This window comes from Drosophila obscura, unplaced genomic scaffold (assembly GCF_018151105.1).
Source record: "Drosophila obscura isolate BZ-5 IFL unplaced genomic scaffold, ASM1815110v1 contig_73, whole genome shotgun sequence".
NCBI classification, from domain to species: domain Eukaryota; kingdom Metazoa; phylum Arthropoda; class Insecta; order Diptera; family Drosophilidae; genus Drosophila; species Drosophila obscura.
In genome coordinates, this window is record NW_024542865.1 from 9,896,476 (window position 1) to 9,918,357 (window position 21,882).

General features: G+C 43.0%; 4 long non-coding RNA genes across 11 annotated transcripts in view; 3 read left to right on the forward strand and 1 right to left on the reverse strand.

Moving 5' to 3' along the window:
* The window catches only part of LOC121404987, a 50,458-nt gene that overhangs the window by 1,675 nt on the left and 26,901 nt on the right, over positions 1-21,882 (reverse strand). The window lies entirely within an intron of this gene.
* LOC111068633 lies at positions 10,953-12,479 on the forward strand. Of its 3 annotated transcripts, XR_005968312.1 has the most exons (6): positions 10,956-11,035; positions 11,221-11,355; positions 11,440-11,467; positions 12,037-12,156; positions 12,217-12,330; positions 12,399-12,479. It is a non-coding gene; the product is annotated as an uncharacterized LOC111068633 (long non-coding RNA). The 3 variants fall into 3 exon arrangements; XR_005968311.1 differs by having other exon boundaries at positions 10,953-11,035; positions 11,221-11,467; XR_005968310.1 differs by lacking the exons at positions 10,956-11,035; positions 11,221-11,355; positions 11,440-11,467 and having other exon boundaries at positions 11,553-12,156.
* LOC121404986 lies at positions 13,027-14,218 on the forward strand. Of its 2 annotated transcripts, none has more exons than XR_005968308.1 (4): positions 13,027-13,071; positions 13,132-13,531; positions 13,592-13,697; positions 13,766-14,218. It is a non-coding gene; the product is annotated as an uncharacterized LOC121404986 (long non-coding RNA). The 2 variants fall into 2 exon arrangements; XR_005968309.1 differs by lacking the exon at positions 13,027-13,071 and having other exon boundaries at positions 13,219-13,237; positions 13,306-13,531.
* LOC111068634 lies at positions 16,927-18,247 on the forward strand. 3 transcript variants are annotated; one of them, XR_002607188.2, is made up of 3 exons: positions 16,927-17,521; positions 17,614-17,713; positions 17,778-18,247. It is a non-coding gene; the product is annotated as an uncharacterized LOC111068634 (long non-coding RNA). The 3 variants fall into 3 exon arrangements; XR_002607189.2 differs by having other exon boundaries at positions 16,928-17,229; XR_002607190.2 differs by having other exon boundaries at positions 16,928-17,164.

Below are 21,882 nucleotides of genomic sequence, written 5' to 3' on the forward strand. Positions count from 1 at the left end.
CATCTCAGGATTCTGCATTGCTATCGGTCCCACCAGATTCCAGAAACTTAGGCACCTGATCTATAATAAATATGCCAACTATCTAGGAAAATACAGAATTTAAACTTAAACTGAAATCAACATTAAGACTAGAATTCAAAATGAAGCATACGAAAAATACTCGTAGTGTAACAATCTTAAACTTTCGATAAACACAAATACAAATAAGAAGATATAGAAGGATGGAATATACTCGCAGAATGCAATCGCTGTACCCTTATATTGTCTATCTGAAGCCATATCCATCCATGCATGTCCACTATATCCCTTATACGAGTATTTAGGAGTATGTACGTACTAGGAGCACGGCTGCACCTGAGTGACCCAAATTTGTTATCCGTTTTGGCGTTTGGGCTTACAGTTCTGTAGACTGCGGCAGGGGATGGACGATGAACGATGGACAGCAGCCTCTGCACTATGGGAACTTTCACCACTTTTTCTGGCCAAAACTCATTTTTCGAAAGTAGTTAAAATAATATATGTGTTGACCTGATATATCCGAATAACATTGATCTTTAATGTTATGCAAAAAAAAAGTTAACAGCGCGCGCCACTGTTAAATTAACAGCTGTTAAAGTCAGCTGTTTGCTATCGATAGGCCAATGTTGGTGGAAAAATTTGTTTTTTCGTCTTATAAAAAGTGCTAAAAAGTTATAAATTCATTAATTTAATTGATTTCTTTACAATGGGTTCGATTCAGACAGGTATGTAATATATGTTTATGTGTTTGAACTGTTAAAATTGTGCTCATAATTATGTTTAATGACTCATTTTTTAACAAGTCTAAATTTGTGACAAAAATGTGTCTTTGAAGAGGCGTACAAAAAAAGTGACGTCTCTTGGAAGCATAGGACTGAATGCATCTTGTAGGAAATTCAATTCGTGTTCAAATGTTTATAGTGGTAATCCGCGCCTCGTCGCGTCTTCTTTGCAATATTTACTTTTAGACAAAAACATAGGACTGCAGCAACATTTGAAACGGTTAAATGTGATTTTTGGAGGGTTGGTCAACCAATTTTAGTTGAGTCATTTCTCGATCGATTTTTATGAACAATGCTTTGATCGACGCTTAATTGATGCATCTACACACAAAAAATATAAGAGCAAAGGATACGATTTGTTTTCGACTTTTCTTGCGTTTTTAAAGTCAAAATTTTGAAAAAAGTTCTGAGCAAAACCGATCAATTTTGCATTGGAAAACTTAATATTTTCCAGACGGTAAGCTGAAGCTACAAGGTGCTCAGGTCTGCTTTATAGATGCATTTATCAGCTTTTCAGAATGTCAAAGTTCATTGCAACCATATGTAAGATACTTAAGTAATGTGCAAAATAAAAGAGCTACCTCTGAAAAAAGCATCACAAAAAATACCAAGAAAAGTTCGATTTTGTCGAGTAGTGATATTGACCGATATCCCTGGTTGTCAATGACTGCTACAGTGCTCAAAATATTAGTGAATTCAAGCGATATAAAAGAAAACAAGATTCTACCTGTGGGATATTTTGCAGAAGAGAGTGCCAAGTTTCGAAATAAAATTTATAAAATTTTAGATTTAAAATGAGGCCGAAAAGAAAATTTCACGGACGTGTTCCACATTTCAGATACTATTATCTCATCGATTAACCTTGAAAGGAGCATAAAAAAGCAAAAATAATCTCATTCCAACTGAGGTGTTCGGTCTTTTACAAAGCGAGTTCATTCGTTCAGGCAGAGATCCACTGGAGCAGATTAGTTTCGATGAGCTGGCTGAAGATCAATTCGAATTCTCGTGGATGATGGGGCTCAAAAACAAACTCCATGAGGATTAACAAAAGGTGTGAAAGGAAACCTATTATTTACAATAAATTTGTGTTTCTTTCATATTTCAGGTCTTCTGATTAAAATTTTTGTGAAAAAGATACCAGAAATAATAATTTTCATTTTTTTAAAATTGTTTTTAAGGCGTGCCACGCCCTCTTGAATAAAATAAGATGTTCTCAACATGTTCCCAAAATTTTTGTTTTTTTACTTTTTGAGCAAAAAAATAAAAATGAGATTTCTTTATAAAAAAAGGAGTTGCCACGCCCATTTTTTCAAAATACCTTCATTTTTCAATTATAAACTCATATCAAAAAACTAAACCAAAAAATATTGTTTCGTTTGGAAGTTATTAATTATTGCCACAAAAAGTGGTCAAATTTCCCATAGTGCTCTGGTCGAAGTCGACTGACTGCCCTGCCTCCGTTCCCCCGGAGGCGTCGTAAAGCATGACCCCAATTGAATTGTTACGCTCGTGATAATAAAATTTTATGTGCGGCTAATATTAGGCACTCGTGTCTCGTTCGTGTCTCGTATCCTGTGGCCTCACGCGACTCCTGCGGCAGCCACCAAACAATGTCACTTAGGATCCTGGGAACACCCCACCCCACCCCACCACACCCCACTCCCCCACAGTAAATCCCTATGTCTGCATGTACATCACTATGTATGTATATATGTGTATGTGTATGTGTATGTATTATATGTTTTTGGTGGTATTTTTCTTGGGGCTGCTGCGACTGTTGGAATTTTATTTTGAAGACGAAACTAATTTGCTTCCGTTATTGATTTTGGGAGTGGGGCAGCAGCCTCGCGAAAAAGGATCTGGAAAGGATCTGGGGGGGTCGAGCTGTGATGGTGTCCAAAATTTATGCATAACTTTTGCTCTCTGCCCGAGAAGGAGAAGCCGCTGAATCCTTGATAGCCAAACACTTTGATTACACGCGCCGCCACCCATTCACCCATTCACCCATTCTCCCGCCATGTCCGCCTCCGCCTCCGCCACCGTCTCCATCCACCCTCGCACGCCCCGCCCCCTCTTTTATTCTCTGCATGTTTTTCGAATTTTTTGCGCTTCAGTTGTCTCGGGCGATTCCTCGTGGCGTTAAGTACTCAAAAAAGAGAAAACAGAGCAACCAAAAAGAAAGGGAAATCCCGGAGCAGACGCAGAGAATGAGGAGGGACTGCTAAGAAGGGGATGAGCACAAGAGAAAGTCCTGGGGATAACAGAGCTCGCGCCCACTCGATTTGCATAGTAGGGCGAAGCCTAAAAAAAAACAGAACACAAAAAAAGGGCGCAGAAACCCATTTGAATGCTAGAAGAACCCACCGAGTCCTGGAAAGGCTCGGCACCCGCATCAAGAGCACACAGAAAAAACAGGACACAGGACATTGTCCAGGGCTTTCATTAGGGTTCCCGGCAGGCAAGAAAGGAGTGAGAAAAAAAGTGCAATTTGGGCAAATGTTTGGTGTCATTTGTGGGCCGGAAATTGGGGGCAAGGCAACCGTTCAGCTGCTCAAGGTAGGCAGGGCCAGGGACTTGTTTCAGCCCTCAGAACAGTCGAGGAATGACTATAGGGCCATGGAGCAACATATCTGCTTAATTCGCAATTAAACAAAAGCCAAAGGGAATCCTGGGCATAGCCCTATCGTTTTGAAACCTTTCACGTTCATAGCTATCAATGGGATTCCATAATCAGTCACGTTTTATCACCTATGCTGCAGCAGGGAGACGGAGACGAGTCACATATGTGTACTGCCATCAATTTGCCATAATTTACATTTGCCAGGCGCTTTCTCCCCCTCTGGGCCCCACCCACCCCTTCAGACAGCTGTCATAAAGAGTCGTAAAGTGCATTAGAGCGCATTTGGCAGAGCGCAGGCAACAAAACGAGTAACAATACAAGGAGGAACCAAAGCACCAAAGACACAACCAGACAAGCAACAGAGAGGCAAACAAAAGTACACAGGAAATACACACATGCACACATGTGCGTGTGTATGTATGCATGTGTATTAGGGTTGTGCTTATTTGAATGGGCGAAAAAAAAATATGTCGGAATCAGAGGTCTCAATGTCTAAATATTTTCCTGTTATAAAACAATAAAATCCAAAGTTTTAGCCCGATTGGAAAACGTTTAGAGGTGCAGAATTGAGGTCAAATTAAACAAAAATAAGATGTTTGGACCATGGTTCGTATGTCACCTATACCTTATCACTCCGATCGGATCTATGTTATCAGGAAATTGCAGCTCAAGTGGCTAATGTTTTTAGAATAACACGCTCTTTCCTTACCCCTTTGGCACAAAAAATATTAATTTATTATTGGATTAAAAAACAATGTTGGTATTATGTTGGTTTTGTTATTAGTTTATAGAAAACTAATTAAATTATTGGAAAAACTTTAGATTTGATTGTAAAAAATCGTCTTTTTGTTTTAATATAATTTTTTCATCCGTTTAATCAATACGGGTATTACCGCAAAAGCGTTAAAAACGTGTGATACTAAAAATCATTCCATTTTCTAAGTTTTCTAACATATAACTAAATATAAAAATACTTATTCTTGAAGTTGATTGAGCGACAAAAGGAAATAAAAATTAGACGAATAGGATAACATTTGCAAAAACCAGCAACTAGACAAGTCACATGTGCATGAAATATCGGGGAGCGGCTTTTTTTTGTCGCTGGGTGTCAAAAGGTCGTGTTTTAACTATTTTTTGTGGGCTTGAATATGAATCAATTGAGCTGAAATTTTCGGAGCATACAAAAAATAAATCCGATCGGAACAATCGTATATTTTTAACTTTGACCCCAAGTCTGCACCTCTGTAACAAAAGAAACCTTTAAAATTCAGACCTTTCCAAAATAAGGGCACCCCTAATGTACACACATACATGCAAACATACATACATACATAGGCATATACTTTGTTTGAATAAATATTCATGCGCCCACAAGAGCTGCGCCAACGGGCCGACTAACACCTTCTGCAAAAAAGGAGCCAGGAAGAAACGAACGAGAAAAAAACCAGGGGCAAAAAATAAAAAAATAAAATAAAATATGGGGGAATACCCGTTGTTGTTTGCCGTTTGCCATTTCTGCCCGATTCCCCCTATACTTTATGCCCATTTCTGATTGTTTATTAGTGCGGCAAAGTCCAACGGGTGGGACCGACACCGACAACGACACCGACACCGACAACGACAACGACACCGACGACCCCAGAGTGCGCCAGTATCGAGGAGCGAGGAGAAAGGCGTTTTTAATGCCTTAGTACATTTATTGGCGTGTTTTACGCGCCATAAACTGAAATTCATAAACATTTTTTATGCACTTACATGTGTAAATGTGTGTTCGGTTTGCCTCGCCTCGCCTCGCCTCGCTTCGGTTCGGTTCTGTTGGGTTTTGGGTTTTGGGTTTTCAGTTTTCGGTTTCGGTGTTTCAGTTTTGGTTTGCAGAAATGCAACGAGGCCGTTTCCGGCGCCTGGGGGCCGAGATCGAGTGTGTAGGTACGTCCAAAGGTGGCATACACATATTTTTTTAGGTGGCACTCTCGCCTCCTGCATTGCGAAAATGCGGCATAAAAATTCATTTTATTGCTTACGCTTTTGTATTCTGTTGCCCCAGCCCAATGCCCGATTCCCTGGCCTGGCTCGGGTTGCACTTGTCTTGGGGGAAACTGTCTCTGCATGCTACTTGGATCCTGTGATCTTTATGGGCCATTGAGACGTTTGGGATATACAAATGTACCTGGCTGGAAAGAGATCTGTCTGTAGGGTCGGCCTAACCAGCCAGGCCCCTGCCCACAGGCCTCACAGCTTTCCCTGCCATACCCGAATTCATCCGAAAGTTTGTGGAAAATCATTTCCTTAATCGTTTTGCCACCCACCCCACTCAAAGTGGGGGCTTCCTGTTTCCACTTTCAGCCACTTGTTCTAGCTGGATGACTGGAAATAAGCACTTGCTAAGTGGGAAGGAAGACTGTTACACAAACATTACCCATACGCCGCATGGGTGCGCCGTGCGCCGTGCCCCCTGGCAGACTGATATACGAACATTACGCATACGCCCCGTGGGTGCGCCGTGGAACGCTCATGCATATGCAAAGGGTAACAGGAGTGCTGTTGTGTGTGTGCGTGTGTGGGTGTGGGTGTGGGTGACACTGATAAGCGCATTACAGGCTCGACTGGCTTTTGCAGAGCATTGAAATTGTCCCACACTCGATTTGGCTGGAGAGTCCCGTGTCACCATGTCTTGGGGGCGATAATTGTGCCCGGAGGGTAACGAAAGTCGATAAGGTCAAACGGGAATGGCGGCTGGGAGTTTGTGCACAATAGAAAGAGGAAAAGTGGAAAAGTTCAGGGGCCAGCACCTGCACACAATTGGAATTGGAATTGCAATTATGATGCCTCCCCCCACACACACACACACACACACACACACACACACACACACACACACACACACACACACACACACACACACAATGAAATACAAGTATGGCTTTCTCGTGTTGGAAGTTTTTGTGCCACATCATGTGAACGATGCGAGTCCATGAAGACCGGGAGCCATGAAAATTGTTTTCATTTCCAATTCCAATTATTATTTTTATGTGCATTCATTGTCTGCAGACCCACGCATGATTTTATAGCCAGAATGCTGAATCAGCACGAAGAAAAATAAAAGAGAAACAACACACACACACACACACACACACGCAGAAGGGAGCAGAGCGTGGAGTCCACTGTACTTGATTAATTTGATCAAGTTCGAGGAGGAGCAGAGTCAGAGGCAGGAGGAAAAAGCTTAGGAGAGTCCTCGTTCACGTTCACGTCCTCTCCTCATTCAGTTTCCATCTCAATTACCTACTTTATATTAACAGCGCTGTTTCACTCTTGACTGGCCACCAAAAGCAGCTCCCACGACTGCTCCACCACCACCACCACCACCACCATCACCGGCATCTCCATGGCCATAGCCCTTAGCCCTTAGCCCCTAGCACTGGCACTGGCACTGGCACTGGCATGACTTCATGCCTCGTACGTGTCGCTGGCTGGAGCTGGCGCTGGCGCTGGCGCTGGAGTTGGAGATGGAGCTGATGACTGGGCCTGGAATTGAAACAAATTCGAACATGGCTCTGGCAAAATGGCAAAAACCTGCCCCGTCACATCTACATAAAGCAACAAAAGCAACAAACAGCAGCAAACAGCAGCAACAACAATTACTGGCCATGAAAGCCATGAAAGAAGTCTCCGCCACTCGAGTGGAGAATCTGTTGACATGCCCATGGAACCAAAATTAAGTGCACACTGGTACGAGCTGTTACAAAAACTGAGAGACATATGTACATACATTTGATGGGTGTGGGGAGGGGGGTAGAAACTGTTGAAATTAAATTTAAGACAAACTTTTATCGGAGAGCTTAAGCTCACTTTCAATTAAATGAAACACAACGTTCTTTTGGTGCCCCTCGCAGAGCCACTATCTGCGGTGTATTCGGAAAGGCTTACATAGGGCCCTGGCGGAGTAGAGCCGTAACAACGTTGAAGTTTCCTTTTGTGGGCTGCTTGCTATCCCACTGCAGGGACTTCTTCTCGCGGCGCTCCTTGACTTTGCCACACTTCAGACAGACAGGGCCAGGCCGCGTGTGTGCAACCACTGTGCGCCTAAGAGGCGTTGAAATTAGCTCAACCCAAACCACCGAGCCACCAGGCACCACACCGCACCACACCAGCCCACACCAGCCCACACCAGCCCACACCAGCCCACCAACCACCCAGCACCCAGGCAATCCACTACTCCTCCTCCTCCTCATCCCTTAAAATTTGTGCCGCCGCCGCCGCCATCTTCATCTTCATTGTCAGCATCGAAGTAGGCACCAACGCCAACGCCAAAGCCAAAGCCAACGCTGAGCACGAGGACGAGGACGTTGTTCAAGTGGCGCTAGATAAATGCTAAATTCATGTCTGGCGGGCGCCCAACATTATTAGATGGGTGGTTAGGCAATGCTATGCACCCACCCACCCACAATCTAAGGCTGGAGGCCCCTCCCCATAGTCTTGCGGCACAGCGCCCTTGGAAATACACGCTTTAGTGCACATTAAGACTTGTTTACGAATTTGCTTCAAACATGAAATTAATTTGTAAAATTTCCAAAATTTCCCTCAAACAACTGAAGTGGGGCAGACAGATCTCTGGATACTGCTGGTTGTGTGGGGAGCACATGTACGCACTTTAATTAGCTAGTAGAGCCCCCCTCCCACGACCCAACACCCACCACCCACCGCCTACTCCTTGTATCTTTCCATCTGTCATAATCGCCCAGGACAACCAACTGTTGTGGGTTGTTTTCCAGCTTGCGAAAAATTCCAGCTCGTTGATAATGATGGGGGAAAAAACCCTCAATGGCCAAAGAAGCAGCAGCATATTGGCCACGTTCCGCATTCCAGTGTCTTAATCTGATCCCTCTTTTTGGGGAGGGGCACGAGTGCTGCTTCTGCTCCTGCTCCTGCTCCAGCTCCTGTTCCAGCTCCAGCTCCTCCTCACGTGCCCGTGCCTGTCCCTGTGGCTATGGCTGACTTGGACTTCTTATTTTTCGGCACGCACTGCAATTTTATCCAATTTGTATTTATAGCAGCTGGGTCAAGTTTGGGTTTCCTACACAGATTTTTCTAAAGCCACACACTGCACTGACACACAAAATGTGGATGCTGTCAGGGAGATAGTCGATAGATAGGCACGCATATCCTCCTCCTCCGTGTGTGTGTGTGTGTGTGTGCGTATGTGTGTGTGTGCGGGCGTGCAACTCAAACCCAGAGATTGAGATTGATTTGATTTCATTAGTTAACACAGAGATATTTTTGGCATTTTTGTGAGTATCTATGGACGGACTTTCTTATCTCAATACGAGTTTTTCGTTTGTCAATCATCGAGATACGACGCGTATCTGCCCGTAAGGGGAGATTCCCCATTCGTTCAATGAATTCCCTAGAGATCGGAGACAATGTTCGAGGGCCTCAATCAATTTGCGAATGACAAATGCAATATGATTAAATGATTCAAGTTCACATATCAAACTTCTGTTTGACAGTGTAATAAATCCGTCAGCTCTTTTGGCTTCCCTATGCGTACATTTATGTATGCATATGTGTATGTATGTATGTTTCCTGGGAATATATTTTCATTGTTTTTGTTGTTCTGGTTTGTCTGTTGCCTTGGCTGCTCCCTTGGCCCTGCCTTTGAGCTGAGTCCATGATTCTGCTCAACTTTGCTTTATATTATTTTGTTTTATATTATTTTATTTTATTTTATTTTCCCCTCTTTGCAGCTTCTGCTGCTGTGGGCCTTCTGGCCTGGCACTGGCTTAAGCCAAATTCTGCATAAAAAGGCAAGAACAGACGCCATGAATACCAACAGCAAGAGTGCCAGCACAAGTGTCAAACAACTCGAGCCGAAAAGCTCAAAGAGCAACATTGGAGAGGAGGCATGAAAGGAGAAAGGAGAAGGCCACGATAGTCTTAAGGGGCTGTCTTAGGCGATATTTAAGTGATTTGAATTTTAATAAAATATCGTAGCCCTGAAGAATGCAGAATGTTTGTTCTTATCAGCCTGTGTTATAATTAAAACATAAACAATAAACAAGCAAGTAAATGGGCAAATAAAATGTGCAGTAACTAGTTCAACTATCGACTGACGTCATATCGTTCTCGTACATTATAGTGTTGCAAAATGTTCTGTCACCGAACCAGGCGTGGACAAAACTTTAATTAAATAATTCAGAGCTGTAACAAATAAAGAATAAAATAGAAAATCATACAGCGGGCATATGAATAGGTGCAGCAATTTCAATTTAATTTCACTGACTACCGACTGTATCGGGTAACCAAAAACGCTGTCAAGTGTTGTAGTGCTCAAAACCTTTTGAACCATTTGGTGGAGCAGCGCTCGCTGTGGCGCAAAGCCCCGCAAAAGAGGACAAAGACAAAGGAAAGAAATTTATTACCTTTGGGATTGCACCGTGCCTGGCGAAGAGTATACGCCATGGACAAATGCTCGATACGGCCTTGAACTGACTTTCGACACCACTAATATTCTGCCTTCGGTGCGCTTCATCGACGAGATTTTCCACCCCAACATCAATCGTTTTTACCAACGCAATGATTGAGATTAAATAAACAGTTTTTCTCCTTAGACCAGAATCCCAATGCCGTTGTTGCTGCTCATGTTGGCGGGGTCTCTGTTTCTGCCTGGACTTGGCTACATGGCCCCCGCATCCGAACAATAATTGAGAAAACTAAACATAAGTAACAGGAAAAGATCGAAATCATTTGTCGCCAATGTACTCGTAGTTACACAAATAAACGGTCGAATAGATGCACATTAAACGATGGATGGATGCACTTGGATAACATTCAGTAATATTTCAGGCATTTTCCAGACTCCAGAACGGCACTCTTTAGGAAAGTATTTAGAACTCTTTGCAAACCGTTCTGGGGCAGAACTCTGTATATTGATATGCGAGTATTATGTGAACATTCCAATTAAAAAGTCAGCAGAATCGTGCACAACGTAAAAAAGGATTTCATAAGGAAACAATATTGTATGAACAAGTTTCAGATGGTCTTCCCTTCCCTTCTTCTCATCTCGTATAGAGATTCTTCGATGGATTGATTGATTAAACCTCTCCCAAGAGCTGTTCGAGTGTCTAAAGTGACTAAATGGCCTTTGCGGAATTATCTATTCTTAGGCCACAATCACTCAAGTTGGGAAGTGGGTCGGAGAACGTCTGGGGAGTGTGCAGACAAATGACTTAATTACTTTTTCAAAGTCAGCTAATTAGTGTTGGCCAGGAGCAGCAGCAGCAGCAGCAGCAGCAGACCAAATGAAAATGGTCAACGGACGATGACATAATAGTCGGCTAAGATGGGGAAAATGAGTTACCAGTCGGAAGCGGAACGTATGTAAGTGGGAGTCAAAAAGTGGAGCAAAGTTCAGTTCAGACCCGAGTTCAACATTTATTGATGCTGTTAACACTGTTAAGCCGTCTCCCCACTCAGCCTTATCTGTCCCTTGTCCAAAGACAGGACCACAGTGGGCCACAAGTACATGCAATGGGGTTATTGAAATCAAATTTAATCATTGAATGATGTGTCGATGCTTAGCAGCTGTTCAGTGGAAATTTAATGGAAATATACACATGTAAGCATACGTGTAAATAATACACTGAGCTTTGCTTGTTTACTACATGTGCATGTAATTTTAGCTACAATTTAGCGACAATTATACAAATTCTGTGGAATGTCAAAACAAGCAGTGCTTAGTCCTAACCAGACTCATTTTAGATAAGCCTATATGAGCGTAAAAATAATAATGTTGTCCTGCAGAAAACAGAAACTTCGATTGTGACGGTCTGTGTTATAATAAACGAAAATAAATGATACAATAAACTAATAAAAGCTGCAGTCAAGTTCTGCACAAGTTCAACTATCGGCTGACGTCACATCGTTCATCTAGTGTTGGTAAATGTTCTTCTGTAAAGCGTGGTAGAATTTCACTTTATTTTTATTTATAATGAACTAAATAATACACAAACTATGCTACAGTTTCGTGCAGCGGTTATACCACGAATTGGTGAGTAAAATAAATTTCACGTCACTATCGACTCTATCGATTAACCAAATAGGCTGTCTTGTTGTAGTTTTGGAAATTAGTTATTAGTTGTTAGCCGAGAAAGGCAGGCGTCAAGAAAGATGGCACAAAATACAAATAAGTTACCAATTATCATATTTATTGAGCATTTGATGGAGCAGCGCTCGTTGTGGCGCCAAGACCCGCTCTATGGCTTTGTGGCCTGCCCGATAAAAATGCAGTGTGGAAGCCCAAATTACTTTATCTGGGAGTGCACCATTCCGGGCGAAGACAATACGCCATGGAGACATGCTCGATACCAGCTCACACTGACATTTATCACCCAAAAATTTCTGCCCATGGTGCGATTTCACGTGCCGCTGTTTCACCCCAACGTCGATCAGTTGGGCTACATGAATTATGAGTGGAAGGACGTGGTGGGAGAGCCTCACAACATCAAGGATACTCTTACGACCATACAGCGCATACTCAGCCGACCTGACTTAGATGACGATAGCCATTTGGAAGCCCGTGATATGTTCATATCTAAACCTGATTCGTATTATTTCCAGGCGCGTCTGCAGGCTCTCAAGATTTTAGAGGATGAAGAGTCTCTATACTAGCCGCTCCCCCTGGCAAAGAATACACCCACGCAGGAGAACGAATGATCTTGGATGACAAGAATGATTCAGGTATTCATTTCAGTTAAATAAATAATAAACAATCTTCAATTATGTTTCTCCTAATTGCAGAACTCCGCTGCTGTTTTCCCCTTAATATTTATGCAGAATATATTCACACATACATATGTACTTATTTTACACTCGCTGTGGCACCTACTTTGGTGGAAAAACAAGAAGGATTTTGTAAGTAATTTTAGATACGAGAAGCCACATTGGTTGCCATTTAACCAACAATTGTGATCCTTATTCAGGGAATCCTCTGCTCTTCGTACTGGTTGGGCAACAATTATAGAAAAACTAAACACACATGTACACAATTCATGATGCTCCATCAACAACGAATAACTGATGCCAATGCAATTAGACAATATCCAAAAAACATTCGAAGTCTTGGCGTATAAGACAAGATTTTAGAGGAAGAAGAGTCTCTATAAGAGCCGCTCCTCATGGAAAAGAATACACCCACGCAGGATTCAGGTATTAATTTCAGTTAACTTAATAATAAAAAATCTTCAATTATGTTTCTCCTAATTGAGAACTCCGCTGCTGCTTTCCCCTTAATATTCATGCAGAATATATGGACACATACTTATTTTACACTCGCTGTGGCACCCACTTTGCTTGAAAAACAAGAAGGATTTTGTAAGTAATTTTAGATACGAGAAGCCACATTGGTTGCCATTTAACCAACAATTGTGATCCTTATTCAGGGAATCCTCTGCTCTTCGTACTGGTTGGGCAACAATTATAGAAAAACTAAACACACATGTACACAATTAATGATGCTCCATCAACAACGAATAACTGATGCCAATGCAATTAGACAATATCCAAAAAACATTCGAAGTCTTGGCGTACAAGACAAGATTTTAGAGGAAGAAGAGCCGCTCCTCATGGAAAAGAATACACCCACGCAGGATTCAGGTATTAATTTCAGTTAACTCAATAATAAAAAATCTTCAATTATGTTTCTCCTAATTGCAGAACTCCGCTGCTGCTTTCCCCTTAATATTCATGCAGAATATATGGACACATACTTATTTTACACTCGCTGTGGCACCCACTTTGCTTGAAAAACAAGAAGGATTTTGTAAGCAATTTAAGATACGAGAAGCCACATTGGTTGCCATTTAACCAACAATTGTGATCCTTATTCAGGGAATCCTCTGCTCTTCGTACTGGTTGGGCAACAATTATAGAAAAACTAAACACACATGTACACAATTAATGATGCTCCATCAACAACGAATAACTGATGCCAATGCAATTAGACAATATCCAAAAAACATTCGAAGTCTTGGCGTATAAGACAAGATTTTAGAGGAAGAAGAGTCTCTATAAGAGCCGCTCCTCATGGAAAAGAATACACCCACGCAGGATTCAGGTATTAATTTCAGTTAACTTAATAATAAAAAATCTTCAATTATGTTTCTCCTAATTGCAGAACTCCGCTGCTGCTTTCCCCTTAATATTCATGCAGAATATATGGACACATACTTATTTTACACTCGCTGTGGCACCCACTTTGCTTGAAAAACAAGAAGGATTTTGTAAGCAATTTAAGATACGAGAAGCCACATTGGTTGCCATTTAACCAACAATTGTGATCCTTATTCAGGGAATCCGCTGTCTAAAACTAAACACACATGTACACAATTAATGATGCTCCATCAACAACGAATAACTGATGCCAATGCAATCAGACAATATCCAAAATACATTCCAAGTCTTGGCGTACAATTTGTAGGAATTTGCGTGTGATCTTGGGCGATCTGGAATGTGTTGTTCTAAGCTTTATGTGTGTAAAATGTAATGTAGCAATACTATATGTAAGCTATGCAGCCACTACCAATAAGTCCATGAGAGTACCAATGATGGTGTTTATATCGAACGAAAGAGAGGCCAATATTATCTGACAAGACCTAAGAAAATATTCCAGGCAGCTGTTAAACCCAACGACATGGAAACTTTTCCGTACAGTTATATCTATGTACATATGTATATATGTATGTATCTCTGTATGTTTACATTTTTTGCGCGTTATTATGCTTGCCATAACGAATCTCTGTGGACGGGCTAACTTGTTTATATGCTCAGGGTGCAGGCATACATATACATACGTAGATATTATGCATGGATATACATACAAATTTATGTACAAACATACTCATGAAGACATTTTAGCAGCTTAGCACTTAGCTGAGTCGCAGTGGCAGTGGCAGTAGCAGTGGCACTGGCACTGGCACTGGCAGTCTTGAGGCCCCAGCTAATTCGGGCGTCTTGGCACGCCGAATGCTTCATTAAAACCAGCTCGAAGGCGACACAAGCCGGGAGGATGATGGCGGCTTTAAAGCCTTTCGCAGCTATTTATCAACTGATAGCCAAGTTCTGCGTGTGCCGAGCATAAAAACTAACTTTGAGCTACTTAAAGTGAACTTAAAAACATGAAGCAACTCCCAAGTGGGGAAGCTAGCAGCCCCTTCCCCGGCAAAGAAGCTGCTGTCTCTACGCAACAGAACAACAGCATGGGGGACTGCCTGCTATTTCGGGTATAGAGAAATACAGTGAAGCAAGGGTAGGGCTAGACGGGCATCTGCATCCATTCGTTTGGCTGGCTGACATGTTGAATGTTCCCAAATTCAATTTTAACGAGAAGGAACGTTTGAGTCGCTTCTGGGGACGCGACTCTACTTATACCCGTACTCAGTCAGTATATACATTTTTGAGCTTATGATTTTTAAGAATTTTAGAAAAAAAAAAATTTTACATTTTACATTTTTTTGCTACATATGATATCTACATCTACATATACAATGTATATTCTACATCTAACATGTAGATTGTACATGTTCCAATTAGATTCTACATCTCCTCCGCTAGGGGTTGCTCGCGCACTGAACGCGGCAGAGTGTGCGAGCGAGAAGGAAAATGAGTTGTGTTTTCGTTTGCTGGAGGGGGGGCAGGGGAAGAAAATTAATTTCTTTATTCTGGCTATAATTATTATCCGATCTGATTCAGATTCGGCAATCTGGTAGATATGGGCATTCTCTACGATACTGCGTTTTTAGTTTTATCGTATCTTTAAAATTGTGCCTGCCACAGATTTTCGTCCTTTGTGGGGGCGGAAGGAGGCGGGGCGAAATTTTGAAATACACTTGTAGCAGTGTGATATCACATGAGTCTGGAAACCAAATTTGGTTACCCTAACTCTTGTAGTCTCTGAGATCCAGGCGCTCAACAAGACGGACGGACGGACGGACAGACAGACATGGCTATATCGACTCGGCTATTGATGCTGATCAAGAATATATATACTTTATGGGGTCGGAAAATTTTCCTTCTCTGCGTTACACACATCCACTTTTACCACAAATCTAATATACCCCTTAACTCTTTTTTGAGTACGGGTATAAAAAGTTGAAAGCTAATGACGACGCCCAGAAATAAGTGGCCACTTGATTTGACAAAAAGTGGCACCCAGCACCAACCCAAACGCAGAACCAGAACCAGACCCAGACCCAGGCCCAAATGTAAGCCACCCACAACCCTTTTTTCCAGTTGACCGGCAAGCATTTTCAATGCGAGTCTCGTCCAAGTGAACGTTTAAACTTGTCCCCAACGGCAGCTATCCGAATGCGAGTCGTTGGTAATACTCCCAGCCGCCCCACCAGCAACAATTTCTCATTCGTGGCCCAAAACTTATTTTCTTGGGCCATTCAGCAGCAACGATGACAGCCGCTCGATCACCTGCATGACCTTCGCAACACTTTTACTTCCCTTTCTTGGTCGGGAAAGACAATGCATTGTACGAATAAGACCAAATAACTAAAGGGTAACATTTATATGTTTGTATTTTTTTATTTACCAATCTTATGTCTATTAAGTTTTGCGATTTTCATCGTTTCTTGTGTACACGCTTTGACTTTGCATCTGATTTTCTTTTCTTGTTTTTCTTCCTTTTCGGCTTGTAGTTGGGCAGCGAGTGGTCTTCTTCGGCCATCCGAAGTGACTGCGCCTGCACATTATGATAGTAAACATCCGCGTTGACGGATAACCAATACTGGGCCTCCTCATTCGAGAGATCACTCATGTTCGGCCTGTCCATCTGGCACTGCACGGTCCAAAGAATCTTCTTGATGCTGATCGACGAGCTGGCACTGTTCGGGTCGAAGTGCGGCAGGGTCATGTAGCCCGACTCATCCACATTCGGGTGTATGATGGGATACTCGAAGAACACCTGCGGCAGGGATGCCGGGTAGTGGATGTCAAAAATGAGCCGCACATTGTAGCGGGCCTGCTTCCAGGCCGTGCCTGCCTCGCCCGGTACAATGCAGTCCCAGACCATATAATTCAGGCTTCCATTACGCGATTTCGCGGGACGGGCAGCAAATCCGTACATTGGGTCTCGTCGCCATTGCGCACGCTCTTCGATCAATCGATTTAGAGCGAATTCAGACATTTTGTCCCGACTTAATCGTTCAAATTTAATTTGTTGATCGCAGCACGCCGCCACGCGCTCTCGAACGCCGTTGCCAAAGAGTAACAGTTGTCCAACACTACCGCAAGATCGTTCCTTACAGCACTGCATATCTATCGATAGTTGTAATGCAGCTGATAGTTTTTATTTATAATTAGATTTATGTGCATTTAATATTGATTACTCGTCATCGGGCAATGGAAGGTACCATGGAGTCAGTCACAGGGATTTTTCCATCACATTCCAGACAATGCCCCGATGGATGCATTGTGTGTCATCTCTATACAAAAATATCGCTTCAGTCCAGAAACTTTTTAGAAATGAACTGTGCTGTGTGTAGTTTACTGTGTGTGGGTTTTAATTAATATTCTGATCCGCCACTCTTGGGCGAGCCGAGCCGAGCCGGGCCGGGCCCTTCGAAGATGATTTGAACATGGAGAAAATGACCCATAATTGTCACCGTTTTGCTCATGGCAGTCTCATCGGTTTTTTCGGGCCGTTTTTTGTACGGCATCTTCATGCAGGCCAGCTGGCACTTAGGTGACTTTTGTTCCGAGTCAACAGCATGGAATGGTTGCAGTGTGAAAAATTCATTTAAGCAGTCGGTAAACTACGGCATCATATATCATCCAGGGCGTCCAGGGAAGACGCCGCCACAGAGACCTCGAGCACACCAAAGGCAGGGAGCAGACCAAGGCAAAGGAAAATTGGCAGAGAGCCCATGCCCATGCCCATGCCCATAACCATAACCATGGCTATGGCCAGGCTATATCCTTGCGGCTATGCTCAGCGCCTAGTTCATAAATCATTAGGCTCGATTGTCTGGCCAACACGCTTTCGCCCTCGCCCTCGCCCCCTCCTACGAGAGTCCGGCTCCTCGCCCTGTAGCCTGTGTGGGTGTGTGGGCACCCACCCATCTTGATAGTCCTGCCCTGGCACACACTAAATTAATAAAGCATTTTGGTATCTACCTCTACTCTACCCTCCAGATCTCCATCCAACCCCTACCACACACAAAAACGAAAGGAAGAACACACTTACATACACACATACATATGAGGGAGCACAGAATCAGAAGTAATAAGAAAGGTAAGTCCCAAAAATTGCAGCTCCAAAAAAAGATAATAAGCAATGAATTATCCTACACGCACAGGAGTTTCAAAAATCAGCCTGAAGACAGATACTGCTCGTACCTGCAGATGTACAGGTGGGCCCGGCCCCTTGAAATTTATCGCACGTTATGCCTGATGCTAAGAGTTGTAATTTTTCATGAACAACCCCCGGACACGGAGCCGCACGACACGCCAAGCAGCACCAAAAACTGAAGAGAAGGAGATTGGGGGGCATCTACCTGGAAGATGGAGATGAAGCGACAATGCCTCCTCACATGTCTAACAAACGAGCAATGGTATAATGATGCCAGTCAACACACACACGCACGCACCAGACAAGAGTTTGCAGAGCGAATTGTGGAAAACGAGATGGTAGAAAGATCATAGAATGACTCGAATATCAAATATCGTTTACTCGATTCAAATAAAAATTCACCTAAAATTCGACTAAGAAGATTCCCTATTTAATGGTAGCATTACCGAATAAAAGCGGAGGATAACTAAACAAAAATTGTCCAAAATAGCAAAGGTTCTTCCACAAATTCATTTTTATGCTTGATCGATCCATTACACATGTATGTACGTATACATAATGGATTGATCAGAAGCAGGTTCTGCTCCTGGCTGAACACAGAAAATTGCGGGCGAAAAGAACCAGTCAGATTGGGAGGCATTCAGGGCGTCATTGCAGGCAATTGCGACTATCCGGCACCATCCTAATGCTGGCCAAGGGGACGTGTTGGCGTCTTGGAGCGCCCACCTTCATCTAACAGCTGTACAGGACTGAGTACGAGCAATCAGTAATGTTTTGAAAAAGATTTAACTACATCAAGTTGCACGTTCCACGAATGCTCGTTTTATTTTGAAATTACCATTTAAGAAGTGACACTTTGGTCGCCTGTGTGAATGTGGAGGATAAACAGGTGTATAAGTATGTGTCAGCGACTGTACGACAAACTTCATGAAAAGGATAAGCTGAAAGGAGCGAACTCCACACGCGCACACATAATGCAAGATTAATTTCTGATGTCGTTATAAATAAAAGCTCGCGTATTTTATAGCTTCACCCATGCCAGCAGTTTCCATGCCCCTCAGAACCCGCAGAACCCCACAACTTCATACGACAAATGCCAGCGGATTTTTTTGCTGTCGGATATATGTATCCTCTGGCCGCCTGGCCCGCCTGCTGGACATACATGTGAAGGGTTGTCGCTGGTCTGGTCTGTTCTGTGACAGTGGGGTAATATTATGTGGCTTTTACACGGAATGTCAGTGGCGAGCAGCGAGGGAGGAGACACTCTTCCTCTCGCTCTCTCTCGAACGTCAACGGCCACAAGAATAATGTTGCATTTTATGTCCCTCGAATGTAATTCGCGGATGGAACGCGTTTTGTTCGCATAATCGGATTTGGAGGAGCACAGAGAGAAAGAGATTCGTGAAAGAGTGAAAAACCCATTCAAATATGACAATCAAATTTAATCGCAGGACAGACATTTTCTTCATTTCACTTCTTTATGCTACAGCACCCAAATTGGGATACTAAGGGACGCAATCATTGGCTGATTAAGCCGCGCAGGCGAACTTGTTAATTATAGCTCGATTGAGGATTGGATTAGTTATATAATTTTTAATAAAATCAATTTGTTCCACTCTTTGGAGATAATTGTCTGAGCCCTTAGTCTTAGCATAAAGCCCTTGAAGTATTCTTTAGGTATTAAATAAATCCAGTCGTTTTGTACCTGCAATATACATACATATAATTAAATTAAATTTACGTATGTATGTCATAGACAGATAGACAGAATTCTGAGAGATCTGTTTGAGCCAATTCATCCTGGTTTGGGCACTGTCGCTGTGTGTTGTGTATTTAGACTTTTATCCAGCGAAAGCGAAGCTCGCAGAAGGATCACATAACAGGAAGCGTTTGTGCTTGTCCGTATGTAGTAGCGGACCATTGAGCCATTCAGCAATTAGTGAGTCCTTTTGGCACATGCTGGTGTGGATAGACAGTATTTGGAAACCCGTGGCGGTGGCAATGCCATTAAGTGGCACCGAGCCACATGCATATTTAGATGATTAACTAAACCACAAACAAACGAGGCACAGCCCACAAATTATTGCTGCTGCGGTTGCTTGCACTGATCGTTGCCTTGCGGTTGCGTGTGCAGCAGGTAAAGGCCGCCGCCGCCTACCTGCCTGCCTGCCTGCCTTCGAGGTGATATGTACATAAATACATACATATGTATGTACACACATATGTACGTAGTTTGAATCTGCTTCAACAAAAACAAACAAAATAAATAAATATGTGAATGCGCCCACCAAATGGGAATCTTACTTGTTCTTACTTGTTCCAAACCAGATTTCACTTTTGCATGTTGAAATCGACTTATTTACGGACAGGACAGCATTCGATCGATTGCAGATCCCTTATCCCCTATCCCCTATCCTATCCTATCCCTTATCCAGCCGCTCCTTCAGCTCCTCCTCCATAATTTGCTGAATGTCAGCCACGGATATATGCATCTTCCACATGATTAGGTTCGGTTTGTATTGTTAATGTGTACAATATTTTAATTCGAGACATGTGCCACGAATGTACAGTGTTGGAAACTGTGTTGGAAGGTGTGACACACACAAAGTAAGCAACACTTGCCACGTGCTACATGTACAGTGTTATGGCATTGTAGAAAAGTACTTGAAACGTGCTCTCCAGTGTCGGAGCGGATTCGACTTGGGTTTGTTATTAATTACGATTTTTTTTAACTTTGGTTGTGTATCGAAAAGCCATAGTGGCTTTGACGAACTAGGGGAACCGTTCGGTTTGCATCCATCCCCCTTACACATTTACATTTCCCACTCGCACATTTGAGCTGGCCGAAAACAAATTCAATGCTCGCTCGTTGGGCATTAAAAATGAAAAGCCACACACAAATTATAATGCCCCTGTGCAGGGACGCCGACTGAAAAATCCAATGAATTTTCAAATAAATACCAACGTATCTACATACGTACATATGTACAGACATATGTGTGTGGTCTGGGTGGGGGAGGGTGTGGGTATTTGGCGGTTGATAAACCGTTTGTCTGGGCAATTATAAATGCATAAATGCATATGGCGAACGGGCTACAATCCAACATTTACGAATTATTATCCCAAGCACACAGACAGGACGGCATCCATGGGATGGAAGCTAATCAAATTTTCCAGGTGCTAACTAAATTGCTTTTTGTGGATGAAATGCGGGTGGAGAAGGGAAATGGAACATAAAGAGTGGGGCCGCAAACGAGAGCAAAATAGAGGGCTACATAGGGCAGAAAAAGGATATGGATATGGATTGGGGAAAAGGGGCACAGAGAGAGAGTGGGAGAGGGAGAGGGAAGTCGGATAGCGCAGCAGACCTTTCCATTCAATTAGCCCCGAGTGAGGATATACATCAATGTTCACCGCTCCTCTTCTCCTTGTGCTTTCGCACTCTGTCCGCCTCCCTCCGCCACTCTACGCCTCTCTGTCACTCCTCCTAAGTGGGTTGAACTGAAATGAGCAGAGGAGAGAGCAGAGGACTGTTTGGTGTGTGGTGTAAGGGGTAACCTGATGACCTGTAAGGCATATTCAGCACTTTTGGCCCATTGTCTGCTCATCAGCAGCTAACCCTCGCCCTGCTCATCTTTCTCTTCTCCGGCTCCATCTCCAGCTCACCTTCTTCATCAGCATCGTCTCTCGACCACCTCTCTTCCTGTCCTCCTGTCCTCCTGTCTTCCTGTCTCTCTGTCTGTCTGGGTTGGTAGGACAATCTATTTAGCTTATACTTGGACCGCTCTGGCCCTGGGCCTTGGGCCATACATTTTAATGTCCTGTCCTTGTTGTTCTTGCTCTTTTAGTTCTTCCAATTGTTGCTGTTGCTGCTGCTGCTGCTTTTGTTGTTGGTGTGTAGTTGTTGCATTCCTCAATTTGTTTGCACACCCATCACATGAAGTTGTTGTCTCGATTTCAGCAACTAACTAAGAAACGAAGAATGGCTTCAAGCCAAAGGTCTAGATACCCTACCCTCGATCCAGTGCACTGTATTACACTTTTTATTTTTATTTACATACATACATATGTATGTATGTATATCCATACCGATTTATTGTGGTATTTACATC